The sequence below is a fragment of the Trachurus japonicus genome, chromosome 22 (assembly GCF_045865225.1).
Source record: "Trachurus japonicus isolate A0001 chromosome 22, Traja_1.0".
NCBI lineage: Eukaryota > Metazoa > Chordata > Actinopteri > Carangiformes > Carangidae > Trachurus > Trachurus japonicus.
Genome location: NC_140928.1, coordinates 22,932,814 through 22,955,020, shown reverse-complemented (window position 1 = coordinate 22,955,020; position 22,207 = coordinate 22,932,814). Strand labels below are relative to the sequence as shown.

The 22,207-nt window shown below is 41.1% G+C and overlaps 1 protein-coding gene across 1 annotated transcript in view; it reads left to right on the top strand.

Moving 5' to 3' along the window:
* The first annotated feature begins 20,558 nt into the window (after positions 1-20,558).
* Positions 20,559-22,207, top strand: part of nkx2.2a (NK2 homeobox 2a) — a 15,878-nt gene continuing 14,229 nt past the window's right edge. Inside the window, exon 1 of the mRNA XM_085767731.1 lies at positions 20,559-20,705. The gene's annotated coding sequence lies outside the window, so the exon portion shown is untranslated. The remainder of the gene's footprint in view (positions 20,706-22,207) is intronic.

Genomic DNA, 22,207 nt, shown 5'->3' with positions numbered 1-22,207 from the left:
CCAGAAATCAAGGCCTTGGACAGGCCTTTTTTATGTCAGGCATAGGGGTACTGTATGTTTTCTGACAGTTGCTCCTTTTAAGATTAATGGGCTTATGAAAACCGTGTGTCTTCTTCCAAAAGCCAAGCTCAATATCAGTCAGTGTTACCAGCATAATCGTGCCGTCCTGACCAAGAAATCCCAAAGACAGATTGAATATTGATGTCACAACAAGAGGGAATCAGAATCAGTGCATTTATGTGTGGGTGCAAGCGCAGGACAAGCAGTGCTGGCGGCCATGCTGGATTTGATTTCTTACTTATGGGAAAGAAAACATGCAAAACTAATTGATACGTTGCAAGTTTTATACAAAGACTTTTATATTTAAGATGCTACAAATTATGATCTATGTAACAAAGCTAAAGTATAAGTTCATGGATTTCAAAATGAGGCACAAAAATGAACAGATGATCCAGCTCTTCTTCGTCTGGAATATATAGAGGTGCAGGGAGCTATCCTTGTACTCTATCAGTGCACTGACCTCACTGAACCACAGCCAGATGCTCATAAATACATTCCCTTATTTCTACCCTTGTGTGGATGCCAGTTGGGCCGGGAAGTGGGTTTGTTTTGGGTGTTCTCGGTATATTCCAGCCAGAGCCATGCTTTCACGTTTCTCATAAGAGAGCTGTGCTTGACTTCCTGAAATGCATATTTATTCCTGCTTGTGGTCGTCTGTCATGGCGGTGATCTGTTGAAAGCTGCATAACTTGACTCCAGTGTCTGTATAATGGAGACTTGTTTGTCCCGACACCCGTGGATTAATCAACTGGATGCCTCTCCCCCGTGAATTGTAGTGCCGTACTGTTGGAGTCCAGGTTCAAGAGTGTAAGCGTGAAAGCCGACTCCAGGTTCTGGTTAAGTGAGCAGTTAAACCTGCCTCCACCGATGTCAGAAACTCAACCCACATGATTATTTTTTGGTCACATCTGTACACATCGCCTTTCAGCTCTCAAACCATGCATATGTGTTGTGCAGCTCGGCAGATATTTCTAGAATCCCTCATGTCTCTCATCGGCATTCTGTTTTTAGAAAGAATAAGCAGAGGCCTTTTAAAGGCTAATTATGAAGCATTAACAAGTTCACCATGCTGGGCACAAATCAGGCTTATAGCATCGACCAGGGCGGGTGGGACCACTTCAACCTACAGCAAAGGAATGGGGGACCTTAGCTCACTCATACTGGTGGTGAAATGTCTGACATGTTTGCGCTGAGTAGGGACAGACAGGCCTGCAACCAAGCCTGGACTTGCTGGCCAAGAAAAAGCCCCTCATAGCTCCCCCATTTTCCTCAGCATGGCCCGTCCTCAGTGAATGTACTGCATAACCTCACACACTCAGTCACTGGGTTTACAATAATGAGTAGTAAGTGTGTGAACCCATGCAACAACTGCATCTAACTGTATGTTGCTTTGTTACCATTACCTCCATGTGTAATAATGACTGTAAATGTAAAAGGAAGTTGTCGGGTTGAATAGAATAGAAAGCAGGCAGCGTAAAATGCTTTGTTAGAGAGACAGATGGAAGTGAACGAACAGGGAAGGTGAAGTGGGGTCAAACTGAATGCACATGAGAGTACGTGTGATAAAACAGACTTGAAGTGAAGTAAAAGAACAGAGTGAACCGTTTCAACATTTTCCTCCTGTCTTTTGTCATTATTATTGTTTACTGTATCATGTTTCCTTGAATGCAGCCCAGAGAGAGTGTGCCATACGTAATCCATGAGCTCTGTTCTGCATAAAAAGTGCCAGCTCGTCTTTATTCTATACTCATCCATTTATTTCTTTTCCCCCCTCTTTGTTTCTTTTAAGTGTCAGTGTTGTGTGTCGGGTTGTCTGTGTACTGTAGTTGTACTGGAGCTTGGTTGTTTTGCCTCTCTGCTCCAGCTGCCTGTGTCCTGTTATTTCATTGTTACTGATAAAAAAAACAGTTCATGACCAAAATAAAAAAAAAGTGCCAAGTCACTGATTCTTTTCATTCTAACAAAAGGTTGCAAGTTACAGTTGTTTTATTTTTTCACATTGTATCCTCTAATTGCTTGTTTTTGTCCAAGCAACACGCTAACAACTTAAAGGGATATTCCGGCATAAATTTAACCCATGGTCCAACGCACTGTGACACCCCTCCTTGAGAGATGCAGTCTGCTGACTGCTAGCTTCTCTAGTTGTAGCAACACTGGCAGGCAGTGACCACACCTGACCAGTCGAACCCCCCAGGTCCAGCACATAGACTCCACCGGTATCTCTCCCTCTTTCACTTTTCTCCTCCATTTCCTTCAACTCAGTCTCAAACTGATAGGGTGCCCACTGAAATTAAACCAGTCGTTGTTGTTCTCAGACTGCATAAACTCAGCTGTTGTCCATTCTGTGATGTCTGCTTGTTACTGCCATGCGTGGTTGCTGGCGTGGAAGTGATTACCAAGTGAAGTAGAATCCGGCAGCTCAAGGATGAAAATACTATGTGATTATTATCACATGCAAATGCAGTCAAAGTTCCTGTGTATCTGGCCTATTAGTTTATAAAAGTTATTATCGAGGGTTCACTGGGATATGAACAGATTTTGGGCATTTCTAACTTTAGATATTTGCGGGAGAAAATTATGTAAACAAGCGCGAGATTGGGCGTGACGTCACACGTCTGTTACCGGCGGAAGAGACCCTGGACGCACTGTTCCATTGCTTATATCCCCTGGTGTATCTTACTTTTTTCTTCTCCTTTTTATTTATTTATTTTTTTTACTGTTATTTATTTCTATTTATGTATGTATTTATTTTATTGTCACGTCTATTTGTTATCCAATTGTTATTAATATGATGCTCATCATATGGTTTTATGCACTGTTTATGTATTTTGTAAAGCAATAATAAAGTTGTTATATAAAAAAAAGAAAACGCACTGCACGCGGAAGCTGAGCGCGCGCACTGCACGCGGAAGCTGAGCGCGCGCACTGCGTGCGCCTTCTCGGGCGCTTGGGTGGTCGCACTGGGTGCGTACTTCTCCTCTTCTCTGAACGCCGTCAGAATCGACTGCAGTCGTCCATACTCTTTTTTTTTTAACAACTTTATTATTGCTTTACAAAATACATAAACAGTGCATAAAACCATATGATGAGCATCATATTAATAACAATTGGATAACAAATAGACGTGACAATAAAATAAATACATACATAAATAGAAATAAATAATAGTAAAAAAAAAATAAAATAAAAAGGAGAAGAAAAAAAGTAAGACACACCAGGGGATATGAGCAGTCGTCCATACTCGTATTCACTCGGTTTTCCACACACACACGTCATTTTAAACATGTGTGTGTGTGTGTGTCTCGTGTGCAGACGCAACGGTCAAAAGACTGACAAGCAACAACTTCATCATCATTTAATTATTTTATTTTGAAAATTGACCGGATTCTCTCGCCTTTTCTGTGCCCGACTTCCTGTCTGGTACGATCTGGTTTATCCAGCTTGACAAACGGTGCTCTCGGCGCTCGCGGCTCGAGTGAAAAATAGAACTTAATACATCCATGACATCAACAAGGCTGAATTTATGGAGTTTGAGAACAACGACGACTGGTTTCATTTCGATGGGCGCCCCTTTCAGTTTGAGACCGAGTTTACCGAAGACGAACTGAAGGAAATGGAGGAGAAAAGAGGGACAGCTGTGCTGGACCTGGGGGGTTGGAGTGGTCAATCATGTGTGGTCACTGCCTGCCAGTGGCGCTGAGACTGAATGTTTGTGCTGCCAGTTGGACTCGGAGGTGTCAGTGCCTGACGCTATGCTGGACGCGGAAAGTTGCTGCATAACGTAGCCTATTTGGAGGAGAGTGGGTGAGTTGTTTTTGTCCCTTTTCAATAGAAACCAGGCAAAGCTAACAGATGTTTGATGCCTATGTTGCTGCTTCGGATTCTACTGTTGACAAAGTTTGGTGCTGTTCTGAGCATTATTTGTGGCTATGAGTGGCTTTTTGATCGCAGTTTTCGGTGGAAAACAAGGTTTGTTATGGTGCGGTCTTTGCTGAAGTTGCTACAGGTAAAGCTAGTGGTTGGCAGACTTCATCTCTGGGGGGTTCCACTTTTTTGGTAGATAATAATTTTCTGTTCATTGCTTAAGTTAGAGCGCTAGCAGAGAGTATTCAATAACTATTGTATCTATGCAGGCCATTTATTGTGTTTACCTGACACAATGCCAAGTACTCTTATGATTAATGTAATATCATCCGAGAGGATGCATTTTTTCTGTGGCCAACAATACAACGGAAACAACAAACACGATGGTGATTAATGTCGAATATTGTTGACATTAGTTGTAATGATGATGGTGTGTGGTGGAGCCCACATGTGATGATGTTATATGTAGGAACAGCTTTGGAAAATGTAAAACGCCAAAAACCACGATTGCTCAATGCCATTGTTGATGTAACCATATTTGAACTGTGTACACCCATATTACAGCTAATTATGGGTTTGGTCAAAGGTCTCAGTGAGCTTCATAGAAGACTCAGGGATGTCAAGGAGAGCTTACCTTCATCCGGTGTAATTAGAGGACGTTCAGAGACTCAGCTGAAATTTGCAACATGAGGAAATTATTCTGTCACCACCTTGTTAGGGCTTTCCTTTCATTAGCTCATTACACCAAAGACAATTTGTCCAGGACGATGAATTAAGTATCATTTCATGCAGTTTAGTGTTATTTTAACAGATTTCAGTCCGTGCAGCAGATTTGTCGATGGAAAGTCTGAAGGGGTGGAAACTTGTTGTCAACAACTGTGTTGATAAATCAAAGCCTCCCTGATCTAATTCAAGGTACAATTATCTCAAAGGAGAGGCTTCTGTGGAGGTTTTAAAGTGAGCCCATATGCTGCAGACCACAACCTGCCGCCACATCTCCAAAAACATCTACAGAGATGGAACTCGGCGCTCGAGTGTTTCCTCCAAGAGAAAAACACATCCCAGGCCTCCTGTCCAAGACAGAGAAACAATTACAACATCAAATAGAAAGAGCGCGGCACACTTCCCAGGATCAGAGGGTTGAGTCTTTTCTTGGCAGCGAGCGGTGATACTGGCTGAGAGCCCCTTTCACTCAAAGACATGGCACAGATTTCCCCATGACATAGTGAGCAGATACTTACCCAAGAAGAAGAGGACAGAGCCAGCTTTGGATTGAAAACTCAGGCTTTCCTGCACTTTGTCATTGTAATGATGCTGATTGCAGTATGATGATCGTACATGCGTTTTGTCTTGTCCCTGTTCCTTCGTCCCTGCTTATTTCATGAATTGATTTTGTTGTTGGGTGTGCCAGGTTAGTGACATCATATCTCTGCATTTCTGATGGAAATTTGGGTAAAAGAATAGATTATAATAGATAGAAAATCACACCAAATGAGGCATGTGATCAATCAGTATTCTCTATTTGACACTGAAGACCAAAGCCAACTATTTACTGGCCAGGCTCTCAGTGGTCAAGAGCCTCCAGGTCCTGTCTGTCGTGCTCAACATCAAGGTCATTGATTTTTCAGAATTCATGCAGCTGTGTGTGTTCAACATGACTGAATATCATATTTGTTATGGGACTGGTACTGGTACTCTTGTGAGTATTTACAGCAAGACGGTGTTTGTGGGATAGACTCAAAATATACGACAGGCTTGATGTTCAATAAAGAAACATGTCAGCCAGTGCAATGGTGTGGTTAACTGATGTGTTTTTAATAGTTTTTGGATCACAGCAGTGGAGCTCTGTGACACACTTTAATAAGCGATATCAGACTCTGGATCACAGAAAATACTTGTTATTAATTATCTGTCTGTTTTGGTCTGTTCATGGAATTTACTGACAATAAGAAAAATCTTGGCTAGACTATTTCTTTAAAAGTCAGAATTGGGTATGATGAATGATCTCACAAGCTTCTAGTACAGCCATCATCCCTCTGAGCTGCTGCTTCAAGTATGCAGACATGACAAATGAGTCACAGTACAGAACTAGCAGTGTAAATATTATAAGCCCCTGTTGTTATATGGTGCAGGCAGGATTCAGATTCAAGAGAAACCCAATGTGCTCTAAAAACAGCTTTAATGATGATTGGCTTAGACTCCACTAGAGGGATTAAACACTATTGTCTGAAAAGTCACTCCCCTCGCCTGGAGTTTGGATGGAGGTGGTAGATTGTTGATTCAAAATCTTCCATTTGTGTTCAGTCGAGTCAAGATGCCATAACACATGACTCACTATCTTTGACCTGGATTCTGCATTTGTTCTGTTTCTTCACTCATTTCTTCAGGGTTTTCCTTTAATTTCTCAAATTTCACATAAATTCTTGCTCCTACATTAGGTCATAAAGTGGCAACTGCTACTTGAGGAAACATGTTTTTTTTCTGAATTTTATTAAAATGTGGTTCATATATTCAAAGGTGCTTGGACTATCTGATCCACATATTGAAGCACATATAATCCACCTTCAGCTTCTGTATCATAACTTTACACCACTGTATGAAGTGTTAATGCTGGGGGAGTTAAGTCGGTGTCAGAATTTCTTCGGCAGCTCTGTGACCTGTCAACAAAGAAGGAACTGCCTGAAAGTGATACTCACTCTTCAGAGACCGTTTGGCTAAACCAAGCGAGACGTTATTAGCATTCTGGAGCTAAAATGTTTGAGTTAAAGCTAAAAATGGATTTGTCACTGTCTCCTTGTCTTTGCATGATTCATTCTCAGCCATTCTTTGCCCTCTTTCTCTTTTTCTGAACTTGAGCCGAGACAAGTGCAAGCAAGTCCTGGAGGACAGGTTTGATGGGCTACCTTTAATCGTTTTCTGTTCTCAGTATTCACATCAGGAAAAGAAATGCAAAAAACTTTCCACCTGGACTAAAGATAAATGAACAGATGGATGTCTTTGAATTAATTTAAATAGATTTTTATCAGAATTTTTGATTAACAATTGTAGTTTTAGTGTAAAAGATGAAAAGTTGCTGTAACAGATGAAGCTCAATAGGCCCAGGTTTACAGAGCTGAGGCACCTTCAGAGACAGTAGGCTGTAACATTTACATGGCAGCTGTGCTCTGTGAATGTTGGTCCAGCAATGAAACCCACCAAGCCTTTGAACTGTGCCCTTAATTCTCATACGTACAGACATTCCTACCACTTTTTTTTTTCTTCTCCTCATAGCACTCTGGGTCATATCAAGTTCTCAGGCAGAATGCAGATAGTTGTGATAGCATCGACAAGATGGTGCAAAGTGATGACACGTCTGCAGAATCAGCCTGTCTAACGAGGCGTGGGGGTGACTGAGAACAGGTAGCTGGTCGGTCGTGTCATCATCGTTACGCACTGACAGAGAGGGACATGTTTTTCTCTTGAGAAAATTACAAAATGGTGTTGGAAGCAGATCTGTACTGTAAACACCATCTCACAAATTAAGGCTCAATAGATGGAGCCAAAGAGTCTTTTTTTTCTAGGAATTGATTGAAAAGAGTGTCTTGAAGGAGCAGCTGAGTAAATAGCCCCAGTTTTGTTAGTGTTCTTCCTGCTACATGAACAAATGCACCATAACTCATCCGAGTCAGACATTTGAAAGTCAAACAAGTAAGACTGGTTGTGTAGCTGATGTGCTAATCTAACAAGATTAAGAATGTCAGGAGTAGGAAGACTTAACCAGAGCTCCACATCTTTGTCAGGTCTTTCTTTGCCTTTAAAGTAAAACATTTGAAAAACCTTATGTGCCATAAACATCCCCTCAGCTCCATCTATTTGTATTAAACTCAACATCAGACTTCAGAGCACCTACCTCTCTGAAGTGCTTTTTCCAAACTTAAACATTAGCAGTCAAACTCAAAGATTAGATCATTCATTCATTTTTCACGTTTGATCTTTTTCACTGACCTAGAAGAAGGTCTGTTAAAAGTAGTTTAACCATTAATACAATATTGTACAAATTTGTTACACATTCCTTGGGTGGTAGAGTTACTGGTTTCTTACGTTGCTCGAGAAAAAGTTGTGGAAAACAAATTGTGTATCAGCTCATGGAGCGTACTGAGCAATTTGTTTTCATTTTTCAGAAAGTTTCCGTCGCCTCACATGGCACACACACACATAGATGGTGAAGTATTAGGAAAAACATGGAGGGGCAGTGAGAGAGAGATAGAGATGGGGGGCAAAGAGGAGGGAAAGAGAGCATGACCAAGCTTTATTGCCAGATTGACAGAACAGAGACCTTGGAGTGAACTGCCTCTCTTTTGAGGGAGTTTATATATAAACACCTTCAACATGCAGGTGGAAATACGGGCCAGTGGGGGTAAATAAATAGCGCCTGGTCTAGACTTCTCTGCATTTTGCAAACAGTGGAATTTTTCACATAAACTTGGACTTGCACGTTCCCTAGAAAAAAAAATATGAAAGGAAAAAAACAACCTCTGATTTGCAAATTATGCAGCTTTATCAGTAAAAGACCTGATGAAAAAGTGATTAGTTTTACACAATCGGATCGGAAACAGACATTTCAAATCTTTCTTTTCACTGCAACAGCAGTCAGACTCCTAAGGAATCTTTCCTAAATTATATAAACTAGTTCCATATCAGGAAATCAGCTCAGCAGTTCATTTTTTCTGCTGTTCACCTCAGTATTGTACAGGCTACAACTGCACCCCCGCACTGCTACTTCTCTGTACTACCTGGTACGAATACACCACCATCTGGCCTAAAGTGGAAGTTGTTAAACTGACCTTTTACCTGCAAGGCAAAGCCAACTTGTTATATTTAAATGCTGACATGCTGATAATGTGAGTTGTTCTCTCACTCAGCAAAGAAACAAGAAATCTAAAATTGTGGTGAAAGGATGAAATTGTGGCAATAAATGTCATGCTTACTCAGATTTGTTAGAGGTAACTGTTAGATATTATCCAGACTTCACTAAAGGTTTATTTTGCAAACGATGAGAAATTGAGGGTATGGCAGAAGCTGAAGAAAAACACACAGGTTTGAGGGCTTTTTAAATCTTGTTGGTCAAATTCAGAGCAGAGGAGTTGTTGCAGAGAGAACTGACTCAAGGGTTGGCGTCATCTCAAATTACACATCATCATTTCAGGGTGGCCTCCACTAGATGGCAGCATAGGCTCATGGAAAAAGATGCTCATCAGCCCTGAGAGCAGGAGTCTGTCACAGCACTTTTCCCCATTTTCCCTTTAACATATAATTTGTTATCAATCTACTTTCTAAAAATATTCCTAACCTCCAAATGAAGGTTTTTTGTCCTTATTATTTTGAAGCATGAATTAAAAAACGTGTTAGGATAACCCCAAACCACTAATAGAACATTATGTGGGGAGCTTGGTGTGTGATGTTGCCAGTGGGTGGCAGTCTTTACCCACAATTCTCAGAGTGGGTTTAACATCTTTTATCACCATCTCTTTATGGGATGAGAGAAGAGAAAACAATGATTCAAAACAGCAGGCATCTCCTCTCAAGAGCTGAACTGCAAGTCTACCACTTTTATGATTTTCTTATTGTGCCATTTACATCGGTTTGTAATGTCATTTTTCTAGACCTTATGCTTGTTTTCTTCTAGCACAGTGGCATTACATGGTAAAAAATAAAATAAAATAAAAAATACCATGGTGATGAAAACATTTGATAAAAACATCATTGTGTATATTTAATTTCTAAAGCTTTTCATATCGCACAGCATTAGGTTTTACAATTAGGTCCGCTGCAGTCACAGAGATGGTTTGCTCTGCCAAGGTCCTCTGATTAGAATACATGAGGGGGAAAAAAGTGGTGCAAAATTTGACCCCACATCTTCATTGTTAATCACTACAGCCCCTTTCATGAGAGCGTCTCAGATGCCGGACAAAAAGATACAGAGACCACACATTTAGCTGACTTCGGAGAATGTAATATCTCCATTATGAATGTCTCCGCACAACTGCACCGAGAAGTTGAAAAGACACCTCTGATTGATGTGACACCGTATGAAAAAAAATATTGACAGCTAAGCCCACATTCCTCATCGGGTTCAGCAGTGTCAGCTTCCTTTTCTCTCCATCCTTCATCCGCTCAGCCCCGTCCCCTCCACGATGAAAGTCGAACAAATCTGCTGACATTGATCCTGTCTCCTCGGCTGGCCTAATTTCATTTCAGCCTGAGAGAGACGGCTATCTCCAAAGATCTTGACAGACAATTGTATTTACTATTTTCTTTTCACAAGCCAATAAAGGGGGAGCAGTTATTGCATCAGATTATATGAAAAAACGTTTAATGATTCCAATTTATAACTCTAGACTGAATAATGATACAGTTAAGAGCTGACAGGCCATGATAAATGAAGGCTCATATAAAACATATTTAGTGTGAAGAATGGCTGGAGATGAATTGCACAGTGATACAAACTCATGATAAAGAACAGTAAGAGCCACTAGAAGACTTAATAATATGCTATTCATTTTGAAGTGATTTTGCTGGTTAATAAAAGAGCACAAATTAAAAATATATTTATTGTAGAAAGATGTCTGGGAATATTGCCCCCATGTCTCCAAAGCACCCACCCTCACCCAATCTAATCACTCCCCATCTCTTTAGATTGAACCTATCAAGCCCCCGGTTTCTCTCTCCATCACTGCTGACTCTCACTGCGTTTCACTGTCTGTATAAGTTACTTGATTTAGAGCACATATAGGATTTTTTTTCTTCTGTAGCATATATTACCAGCTTGTTCTCTGAGGGGATTCGCACTGCTGAAATATAAAACCATAACACTGACAGCTAAACCAAAGATAATTACCTGCAGGGCGATGCATCACTGAGAGTTATTGTACAAAAGTAAACGGTTTTGCAAATGAATATAGCTGCAGTTTCACACTCATTCTAACTGCTGTGGTGTTGTTGAGCTACAGTATATTGGCGAAAATATATAGGATATATGTTCCGTTTTAAGGAAGGGACCAATGTGCATTCACTGTCACTGAATGTGGTGAAAAATCATGGTCAAGTGTTGAACCTTTTAAATCATGGTCAAGGACAAGAGTCTATATGCTGGTAATGGAACAGAGAATGTCTTAGGCTCTTTTCACTGAGAGATAGGACATTGAATTTCCCACATACAATGTCTGTGACAGTTCCTATACATTAGGACACTACTCTGATGTCACCAGTGGTGTTCTTGAAAGGGGTTAAACAGGTGTTTTGTGCTATTGCTTTAGAAAGGAAGGCCATAGTCAACCTTTTTATTTGTCGTGTGAAGCACTGTAAATGCGATACATACAGGGGGTTTAAAGGCAAAGCAGTTCCACAAAGAAGTGGCAATTTTTTTCTCCCATAAGTGAGGGAGAACAATACTTCTATCCTCAGGTGTCTGAAGAGACATATATGGGCGCCCTCAGACCGTGTACATTGCCTATTTGTTGCTCAGGGTGATGCACATGGGGAGCAAGGCCGACAACATCGCCCATCCATCCATCCACACATCCCATCCATTTTTGCTAGACAACATACAAATTTGAATAATAAAAGTGCAGAGCTAATGAGAAAATGTAAATTAGACCAAGGACAGGCAGACACTGGCCTTCATTTGATGAACAAGAAATGAGGAGGGAGGTAAATTATCCCAGGATCATGTTCACACTGACACCTGGGAGACAGATGAAGTAGAGGCCATTGTTTTTCTCTGAATGCACATAGAGAGGGGACAGAGGATGGAGAGAGGAAGCGCATCAGAATAGGTGACCCACCCAGCGCTGTTTGTTGTCAGAAGAAGAGCCGGATCAAACAGGGGGTTCGAGGGGTTGAGCAGGCTGTTGTGTCTATGTGAGCTCTCCCTTTGACACTGACACACATTGACACAGACCATGCACTCACAGATGAATATTACCTAAAGTACCATTTAGGACAATGCTAATAGTTTTGGTATGTGTGCCATTCATAGGAGGTTTAGTTCCTTTTTTACTCAGGGACAGTTGGTTGTGGTTATATGTTTTTAACCACTGGGCAGGTTCTAGCGTAGTTTTGTTGAATTATGTTTTTCACTTAATATCCAAGGTCTCTTTAGATAGGTTTTCTATCCAGTGAAGCCAGGTTGATTCTTGTTCATTCAATGTTTTTAGTGAAATTTCAAATTAAGTATTGGCCATGGCACCTTTTCAGTGACAGCAAAAGCAGGAGTTTTGAGATTATGTTTTTTTCTTGAGAGTGCAGGTTAAACAAACATGATTGCATCCAACTGAAGCAAATTTTTATAAATAAGCTTGTACAACCTCTGCTGTATATTTGTAGCTGAATATTTTGTTAGCAGCATGACTGCAGAGATGGTCAAGTTTCTAACATATCTGTAGAATTAATCATGATTTGAGGTGAAGTTTCATGCATCCTAAAGACACTGATGATCCACTGAGTTTCCTTTAGCGGCACCATTAGGTTGACATTTATGATTTTGAGTAATCCTGAAAGGTTTTGGGTGGTTTGGAATCGTGCTACCCCTCACAATCATCTCTAGTGGCATCAGTGATCTCTGTTTATGTTGTATTTGGTCATACATGGTCCAATCATGAACATGCTTGTGGAGTAGCCTAATCTAGTTGAGTTCAGAGTCCCGCAGCATCCTTGGTGTGATGTCTATAAGGTACTTGAAGACCTTGTGATCATGACTATCGTTTGGGGAACACAGTCTTATACTATTGTATGCATCGGACCATGTTAACTGCATAGATGTGTGGTGTAACTGTGGATGCAGATTTTTTAGCCTATAGCATAATCCCATAATCATTGAAGGCTAAGTGCCAGGTTTAGGGTTAGATCGATCGAGAAGGGAGCGAAATGACAAAACAACGATGATCACTGGGATAGAGATAATTTGACTTGGCATAGAGCATACTTTATACACACTGTGCACTCTATGATGTATTTGATCTGAAGTCCAAGTATCTAATTTGTTATAGAAACCACTCACTGTACAGTAAACTCAGAGGTGAGAGACAGAAAGCGGAAGGAAGGGAGTAATAAGGGCAGCAAAGCAAACCAGATAAAGGCCAATAAAAATAGAGCGTCTTCCTCTCAACAGCCCCCTCCTTGAGATGCAGATCATCCGTGATCACCTGATAGTTCCGGACGCAGGGAGGGCTAAGCTCTCAGCGGCCTCTCAGAGAGAGCCTAGCAACACCCTCTGTCCTTATCCCGGACACCCACACACAGCCTCTCTCTTCTCTGCCACCTCCCCCAGGCCTCCCACCCAGACCCTCAGTCCTTAGAGAAGACCCCAGGCCAACAGCGAACAAGGGGCTTCTGAATGGGCCTCGGACTGGCCTTTGTCTGGCCCTACTGCAGAGTCTCTTTTATTTACACAGTCTTTAACGCTGTATGTTTTCTTGTCTCTTAATTGCATTGGCCTTTGCTGCCCCTTGGTCAATCAATACCATCTCTCCAATGACATCAGCAACTCTATTCAGCAGGGCCTTTCCAGGTGATGGCTGTTTTGTGGGAGAGCCTGTGGGACTGAATCTCTCAGCTTTTTTTGCCCCCAACCCATCACTGATTCAGTCTGTGCATATATATCTGTCCACATGTCATAGCCGAGAATAGCATTTTAGAATATCTATCTTTATAGGCAGTTTTTTTTTAACCTATTTATCTACAACTCCCAGTGGCTTTGTTCATCCCCAACCCATGCAGCCATGTAGACATTTTGGGGCAGAGGGTGTGTCTTCTCCAGCTGCATGTCAGCTGGCTGTCCATGCACTCTGGAGTCCATAGGTGAGCTGACTGCATGATAAGTCTGGCTGATGGGACAATCATTGCCATCAAAACAATTTTGCTGACCCTTGACTCTGGAGGGGAGCGGGACAGAGAGAGGGAGTTGACATGCCTTTACCACTCCTGAGTGTGTGTGACCAAGCACATTAATCATAAGAGGTCTAACCCTCTCCTGTGTCCAATTCAGCGATGATTCTCTAGTGCGGCACCATGGCAATGTTTAGACAGAGCCGGACATAATTATCTTTTTGTGTACTTTAATAAGGTGACATCCGAGTGTGCCGATGACTGAGGCACACACACTAAAAAAGTACCTTACAGTGATATTATCCCCTTCATTCTGTGTAATTAAAACATAAATAATTAAAAGCCACTAACTAACGTAACTGGTATGCAAATTTGACGATTTAGTGAGTTGAAGAACACAGGGATTTTTTTTTGGCAAATGGGGACCATTTAAAGTTGACCTTTGGAAATGTTATTTTGAATGCAATGTGATGGTGCTGTTTAATTTGAAGAGGTGCTTATCTGAAAGTCAACATCTTACTTCTGTTTTCCTGACGCACACTCAGTCACCATATATTAGGCAGTAGCCTGGCAACCACAAGAGTAGAGCTGTACCAAATGGATATGTTTGCAATATGACAGGTCCAATGTGCTCCTTACCGCTGACCCTGCCTGCCATTTTGTTTCTGTCCTGCGAAGGTGTCAGTTATAAACGTTACCTTGTCTCAGCAGGTGTGCCTGGATGGAGGGCCCTGTCGCACGGAGGGGGTCACCAACCCCACAGTGTTTCCCCCATTTATTTGAATAATGGGCCATTAGGACGGCTGGATATCCAATGTTAAAGTAGCTGTATGTGTCTCCTAGATAAAAGACATAATTACCTGAGAGAGGGAGGATGTGTTGGTGCACACTTTTCCTCAGCTGGGCTCCAGAGCTCAGAATGAACACACACTCCTACCATTAGGTGGCGACAGAGAGAGGTTTAGAAGACGAGGGACATTGCTTTCAGGCAGGCATCACCCCAACTGCTGTGTAAACAAACTATTAGTGCACAAACAAATGCAGCCATGAAGTGAGTTTCTGAAGAGACAGTCTTGGCATATTCAGATTAAAACTCTGATACATCAGCACAGCTCTCATGAATTCACATGGTCTATCTTGGATTACAGCTTGGTGTTGATGTTACACATCATCACAGTCCCTCCTGACTGACACAGGATGCATTTAATTCACATCTATACAAAGAGGTGACTGGAGATTCATTGAATGTCCATTGTGAAGCATTCCTTAAAGCTACAGTATGCATTATTTGAAATGTTTGGGGTAAAACTACACTTCTCATTGAATTGCATAATATCATAGTGAGGACTGAGTGGGCAATTTGTATACCTTTGGCTTGCTCAGAGACACAGTTGTCCTTTTCGGTCAGCATTGTGACTCCCTTCGCCTTAATTCTGGTTCAAGAGAGACTTGCCATGCAGTCAATGAAAATGTGGATAGGAAATTTGGAGTGGTATTTATATGAACCAAAGAGATTGCCAATTAAAGATGAGTTCTTTATCATTTATTTGCCCTTGGGGTTTTATTCCTCAATAGCTATAACCTTATAAAAGCGTCCTTTTAGAGCAAAGAATAGAAGCCCATTTTCATGACCTCCTCTAATGCATTTCCATCCATCCTCACTGCCTCGAAAAAAGTTTTCACCTCTCCACAAAACATGTTAATTGCCATCATGGGCCCAGTATAAAGAAGATATCTACACGTTAATTATCCAAATATGGTGGCAACCCATCTGCAGAAAGCCATTGAAAATACTAAATTGTGTTTTTTTCCCTTTCGTCTTTCATTTTGGAGACATTGTTAATCAAAAGGCTTCAGAAATGTGCAGATGGGTAATTCTTGTGTCTGGAAGGAGCAGCCTGGTTCAAGGTGAGCATTTCATACTACTAAGCCCTTCTGTTTCGCTCCATTGTGTTGTTTAGGTTACATATCCTGATGGGACGTTCCCTCCAACACTGTACTCAAAATAGGGACTTTCCCTGCGCACACACACACACACCCACATACACACACACACACACACACGTACACACACAAACTCATGCAACCACAAACATGGACGCACACGAACACTCTTCTAGATTTAACCACACACCTACTCAGAGCAAAGCCTGGCCTTCAGTGTGAGATGACTGGCCATTATTTGGTAACAACAGGTTTTTAGTGGGATTTCAAGCCAAGAAACGTCTCCCTGCTCAGTTTAGTGCTCAATTTAACCTCAAACTTCAATGAGCTTAACAATGTACACTGTGAGATATGGAGGTCCTAAACTCTCAGGTGCGTGAGACAAAATAATTGAAAATCACTTAATGGTGGTTTAAGAAATATTCACATTGTGTTAAAAAAAAAAATAGCTCAAAGCCAGAGAAAATCACTGGGAAATGGTTTGTGTGGTGTAATACTCACAGACAGGCTTTGCCAAACATGTCTTTAGAAATGTCTCTAATCTTGAGAGAGTTGGATGCAGGTTTCAAATGACTAATAATCAATTCCACAACATGGATTTTGGATATAAATAACTTACTCCAGTTGTTTTAATGGTTCTTCTGTCATCTTTATTGCAGTATAGCCACTGCAGCGCTTCTTCTGTGCCATCAAAACAAAGTTGATGGTGCAAAGTTGCATGATAATCTTTCACTTTTTCATTCGTTTGGGCTTTATGACACTAGTCCTATTGGTAATTAACTGTGTTCTGCTGCAACTTTGCTCATATCCGACACTGCTGGTTGGTTAAAGGCCATTTAGTTGATGCAAGTAAAGAATATTCAAACATCAAACATTTCATGCATTCCTTCATTTCTCACTGCGAATGACTTTTTTCGTCAGTGGAGTTACACTCTGAAATAATTTAAATGTCTGGTTCCAAAATTTAATTTAATTTAAAGTGAAACCATCTTTATATTGAACAGATGCAGCTCTTGTGCTACACCGAAGTAGATGGCAGCTAGAGAAAGCTGAGTTAAAGTGTTTACACTCACATGATATTCAGCTGTCATGACAGTTCTCGAGTTAAAGTAGATGTGTAGCCGAATCTCGCTGAACAAAGCAGCCTCTTACTCTACAACGATGATTCCTACTTGTTATTTCTGTCACTTATTCATATATTGGCTTCAGTGTGTGCAGAGTAAATAAAACGGTAAGGTTTCCTGAATTGAGTCTGCTTAAGGGGTATTAAATAGAATATATATCTTTCAGCAAGATGAGCTTGTAAAAAAAAGTCCTTGAGACATCCCTCTATTTCAACATGTTTTGTCCATGCTATACTATTTAGATGTAAGAATTGCATTCTTCCTTTCTTACTTGACTACAGACCTACTGCTGAAAGCAACATGCAGTCTCTCTGCAAAGCTTTTCAAATCGTTGCTCCAAAGCTGTACTTCATGGTTAGAGTGAAGGTGAAGACGAGCTGACCCAGTTTAAATGATGTGCCCTTGGCTTGTGTTATCATTAATTGTAAAAAAATAAAAAGAAGAAGGAAAAAGAATGGCGGCGTATTTGTGAGACTAAAGTAACCTAATTATTGCTCTATGCATCTCTTAATCAATACACCTCTGCAGATTAACACGGGCCGCCTACATTGAGGGACGATTACATCTATGCCTTTTGAAGGTGTAGCACTCTTCACTTGTTGGTTTTATTTATCACATGATTTGGTTCTGAACCCTTTTGAAAACCCTCTCCAGTGTGGAAAGCGCTTCATTGTTGATGTGGTCAGAACTGATATGGCTCTTCTGCTTTCACCTTGGAAGATAGCAATTGTCCACAGTATTGGAACTGGCCCGTCAATTGACCTTCTTACTTATTACACAAGGCATATGTCTACTTCTACAACTATGTAATGCTCCTTGCACACACTCAACTATTGAAGAATCAAGCGGCCTCACAGTCATACATCTGCTCCATGCTTCATCTGTGAAGGAGACGACCAGTTTCTTCATTTATGCCCCAGCTCTCACATCAGTGGCTGCAACGTCCACATTAGCTGACCTTACTGATGCTACGTGACTCAGTCGACACAAGTGAAATTTTTGATTGGATCAATTCTTCATTATTACTTGAAGCTCAGAGCTTTATACGACTGACCTTGACTGGGGCATTTGTTTTGTACCCACATGCCACAGGGGCTAAAATGCTCTCAGAATGTGTCAGCTAAGTAGTGTGTTTGTGGCCCTTAGCCTCGGCGGCAAGATTTACAAACAGCTATATGGCTCTCCAAGGCCAAGCACTGGCCTTGCACCAGATGCTTATCGCTGGAAAAGTGGTATTCAAGTCCAAAGTTATTCATGTCAAGTAATGCCCACAGAACCCCTCCATGCAACCCATAAATCTGATATTTTGATGGAAATAACAGACATTTCATGAACGCTTGAAAGCAACTTTTTTTCACAATCCAGATATCACTTTGACACGGCTCACCACTTTCACACTTTTTGTTCCCTCCCTACTTTGCCTCTCCAGTAGGTAACACAGCAGGGCAAAAATGTTGAGACCCATCACCTTACATTCCACAGCTCCTCAAATTCACAATGCACCGTTGTCACTTAAGAAATAGTAATATTCATTGGTATGTAGCACTGGACACTTTGTTGGAAAACAACTCATACTCTTCTACTTTGATTCACATCTCTTGAGGGGCTAAAAAAACCCATTCACTCGCCTTAACACCGAGGGCTTGGTGATCAAATGCTAAACCTCTCTAAGTGCATGTATTTGTGAAGAAAAATTGCTAAGCCTCTCAAACTGATAGGACCGGCTATCATCATGTATGAGCCTCCACCGCACAAGTGAGCCCTCAGGTTTAATTAAACTTTTTTTTTAAAAGTGTATCTTCCATGAAAATCAGCCCCTGTCTCCCTGGCATTTGTGTGTCGAGAAGCTCTCCCTCTTTTGGCTCCCCTCGAGTGGTCGATACATTAAAACTTGAACTGATTGATTTCAGAATGCCGTGCCATCAGTGTCCTTACGCAGCCGCTAACTACATCTGAAGTATCTTAGTCATCAAGCTTTAGGCCAGGGATTGATAATAGCTTGACCAGCAGGGCCTATCTTACCCATCCTTTTTCAGGAGGTCTTGTATTTAGCACCCAGAGCACTTGTGGCAAATCTCAAACAGCACAAGGGTATTCACAGCGCGGCTGAGTGGAAAGCTTTTTCTCATTCGTCTGACCCTCATGAATACATTCCAACTCTAACTAACTACTTTGCCTTAATGTGGAATTTCAAACAAGGTATGAGGCCAATTTATTTATTTGTATTCTCTGCGTCTTAGTGATACTCTTGAACACAGTGATGGCAGGGAGGATAATCTGTGTCTTTCATCAGCAAAGTGGCCCTGCACAAAACCCATCAGTAATGTATTCTCTATTGATTGATGGTTGCTCCTGCACTACTAGGCAACACTATTATTATCATGCATAGATTCCAGGCTGCCCACAATAAAATCATTGTCTTGATTTAAGTTATCCAACCCCCCGAGGTGTCATAATAGCACAACTGGTGTTTGCCTCATATTGCTTTCTTCCTCAACAATTACTGGCATTCCCTGTCATCATCCTTACACCAGCCAGATTACAACCTTTGATACAGGAGAGGAGGTTTTCTATACAGGAACCCAGTGCCGGTGTACGTGCAACAGGTGTAAATACAAGTGCAGAGGTGATTTTATGAAACAGGCTATAAATAAGAATAAAGTGTAATGTAGTTGTTCTTCAGTATTGATCCCGTTGTGTTTGAAGCAGATGGTGCAACATGAAACTGAAGGAGAGGAAATTCTCTGTTTTACACCCTCGACTCTACAAACACACTGTCCACATATCATGACCTGCACAATGGAAACTTATTTAAAATGAATAAGAAGCCTATATAAGGCGTGTGTGTGTGTCACACTAAGCGCTAAATGATCAGATTATGTCTACTTTATTCAGCAATGTTTTTTAATTATTATTATTTTATTGATATGATATATTTGCTGAATATAGATTTACAATAATAATAACAATTGATTTTATTGATTTTGTTAGCCTATTATTATTATTAAATGTGTTATACAATTATTATTATTAGGTGTAAGTGTAAAATATATTTCTTACTGTCTGTAACCTGTGTGTTAATAGCTAATAATGACATATTGTCTGTGGCTTCAGCTCGCACAGTTGCGGCTGTTTTCCCTGTCGACACATGTGGATCCATGTAGCAAACATTATGTGTTAGTAGCCTGCCTCTTGGGAGATGCCCGGGTCCCGAATCGTTGTGAATTACTGTGACCTCGGTTATCAATCATTGTATCAGGGTATCTAATGTAAACGCAACTGTGGCGTGGATAACATGCCACATCTGCTCTTTGGCCAGGGCTGCTTCTTGGTTACCAAGCGATTTATTAGAGCGCCCTGTGCGAGCAATAATAGGTCGCAGTATAAATATCAGCCAGCAGCTCTTCCATAGGCGCACAATTATCTCTTAAAAAGGCTGTTGTGACATTATCATTCTCCTAAGTTATACACCAGATAGTTCCGTGTCCCAAAAACATCCCAAAGAGACAAAACTGGTTGCACGGGTTAAAAGCACCGTCCGCAGGGAGCTGTGTTTGCGCTCAAGACCAATTTATTGCCGATGAACATATGGCCAATATTTTGTCTCACGTCATAGCAAGGGGGAAAACAAACACCAAGCAATGTTAGCGAGTCAGCAGGAGCAGAGCCACTTGGCCAGCCATGCAAACGCTCTTGGACAATATGAGTAGAGGAGCACTTGCTTTCTGGGTATATAAACCACATCAGGCTTATCTCTGCACGCACTCCTGACTCCCATTTGGAGATATTTCATTAACTCTGCGCGCTGTCTTAACGCTGGCAACACATTCAGCCCCCTCTCCAGTCTAGGTAAGCGCTCCAGTCTGCACACACCATTTACTGCTGTTTTCTTTTCTTTCTCTCTCTTTTTTCCCTCTTTTTATAGATTCTACTGATTTTCGTTTTTCTGCGTTAACCTCATGCTCTATGAATGTACAATGACCCTGATCTTCCTGCTTTGTTTTATTTATTTATTTCCTTACTCAGTTTAAAACAGGATGGATTATTCAAAGTGTATAGGCCTGTGTGTGTGTGTGTGTGTGTGTGTTTGTAGCCCTACAGTAGCTGGTGTCAGACACTCACGTGAGGGAGGGGGGGCATTTAGGCTTGGTTGAACATTATCTCTGTGATTGTTCATCGAGAGTGGCCTGCATCTTCCTGTCCGAGCTCATCTGGGAGATTTAATACCCAGGCTACATTGTTTGGAAATGAATGAAAGCAGCATTACGAACTATATATTACTCTGACAAGAAGTTTTAGTAAAAAAATAAAATAGAATAGAAATTACGTTTCATAAATAATCATCTTCCTTGAATATTGTGCAAGCTCACACCCACTATGCCCCATTTACTGAACAACATCTGTGTATCTTAATATATAGAGGACAATGATGATGATGAGGTGTTCGCCTGCAGCTGATGTGTCCAAGAAATACTTAATAGTTCTTCTATGACAACATGTGTGTGATTCCACTGAATGCATTTCCATTAGTATTGGTTATTATAAGTTGTCTAATTGGCTACACACAATAAGCACCCCCTGTTGTTTCTTAAATGTGCCGGTAGAGACCGCTAGAGCTCTACAGATGTCAACAGCTGTTAATGTTATTACTGCACTTACACACAGGCTGACTAACAAGGAGGACAAGTTGTCTGTACTTGTGCCATCCAGAACGGGCCAGATCAGGTTCTCCTGGAGAGAACGATTCATCCACTTATTTATTTATATGTTTGGTCGGTTATTTATTTAGTTATTTAAGGTACATTAATAATGTTAAACGCGTTTAGGAAGAATAGTTGTCTTCTTTTGATTTATGTGAAGAAGTTTGAGAGATTCGGACCATTTCTCCCTCCTCCCCGCCAATGTCAGTGCGATACAGAAAAGGGAAGTGATTAAAAAATAATAACCCCTTTTTAAGCAATTCGTCTTACACGGGAAAAAGATTAAGGCGGATGGCACAGCGTGGCATGAAATTCACCGTTACAAATAAACTGGTGGTTTAACAAATGAAGGCATCTCCTCGGGGCATGGGCGCACTGCTATAATCTCGCCGTGACATGTTTAATCATTAGAGGAAAGGAGACGAATAAAGACTTTTTGCCCGGGAGGGAAAGGTGGCTGGATTTCTGTTTTTAAAAAAAGAAAAAGAGAAAAAGGAATAAAGAAAACCAAACGGGCTCCAAAATGATTTCTACCCTCAAGCCAAGTTTCCTCAGGCCATGGCTTAGCCCCCATAAATAAACCGGACCCGGCTTTACCTGCATATTATATATAGGCTTTTAATCATAGAGGGAGGAAATCGGTCTTGTCAC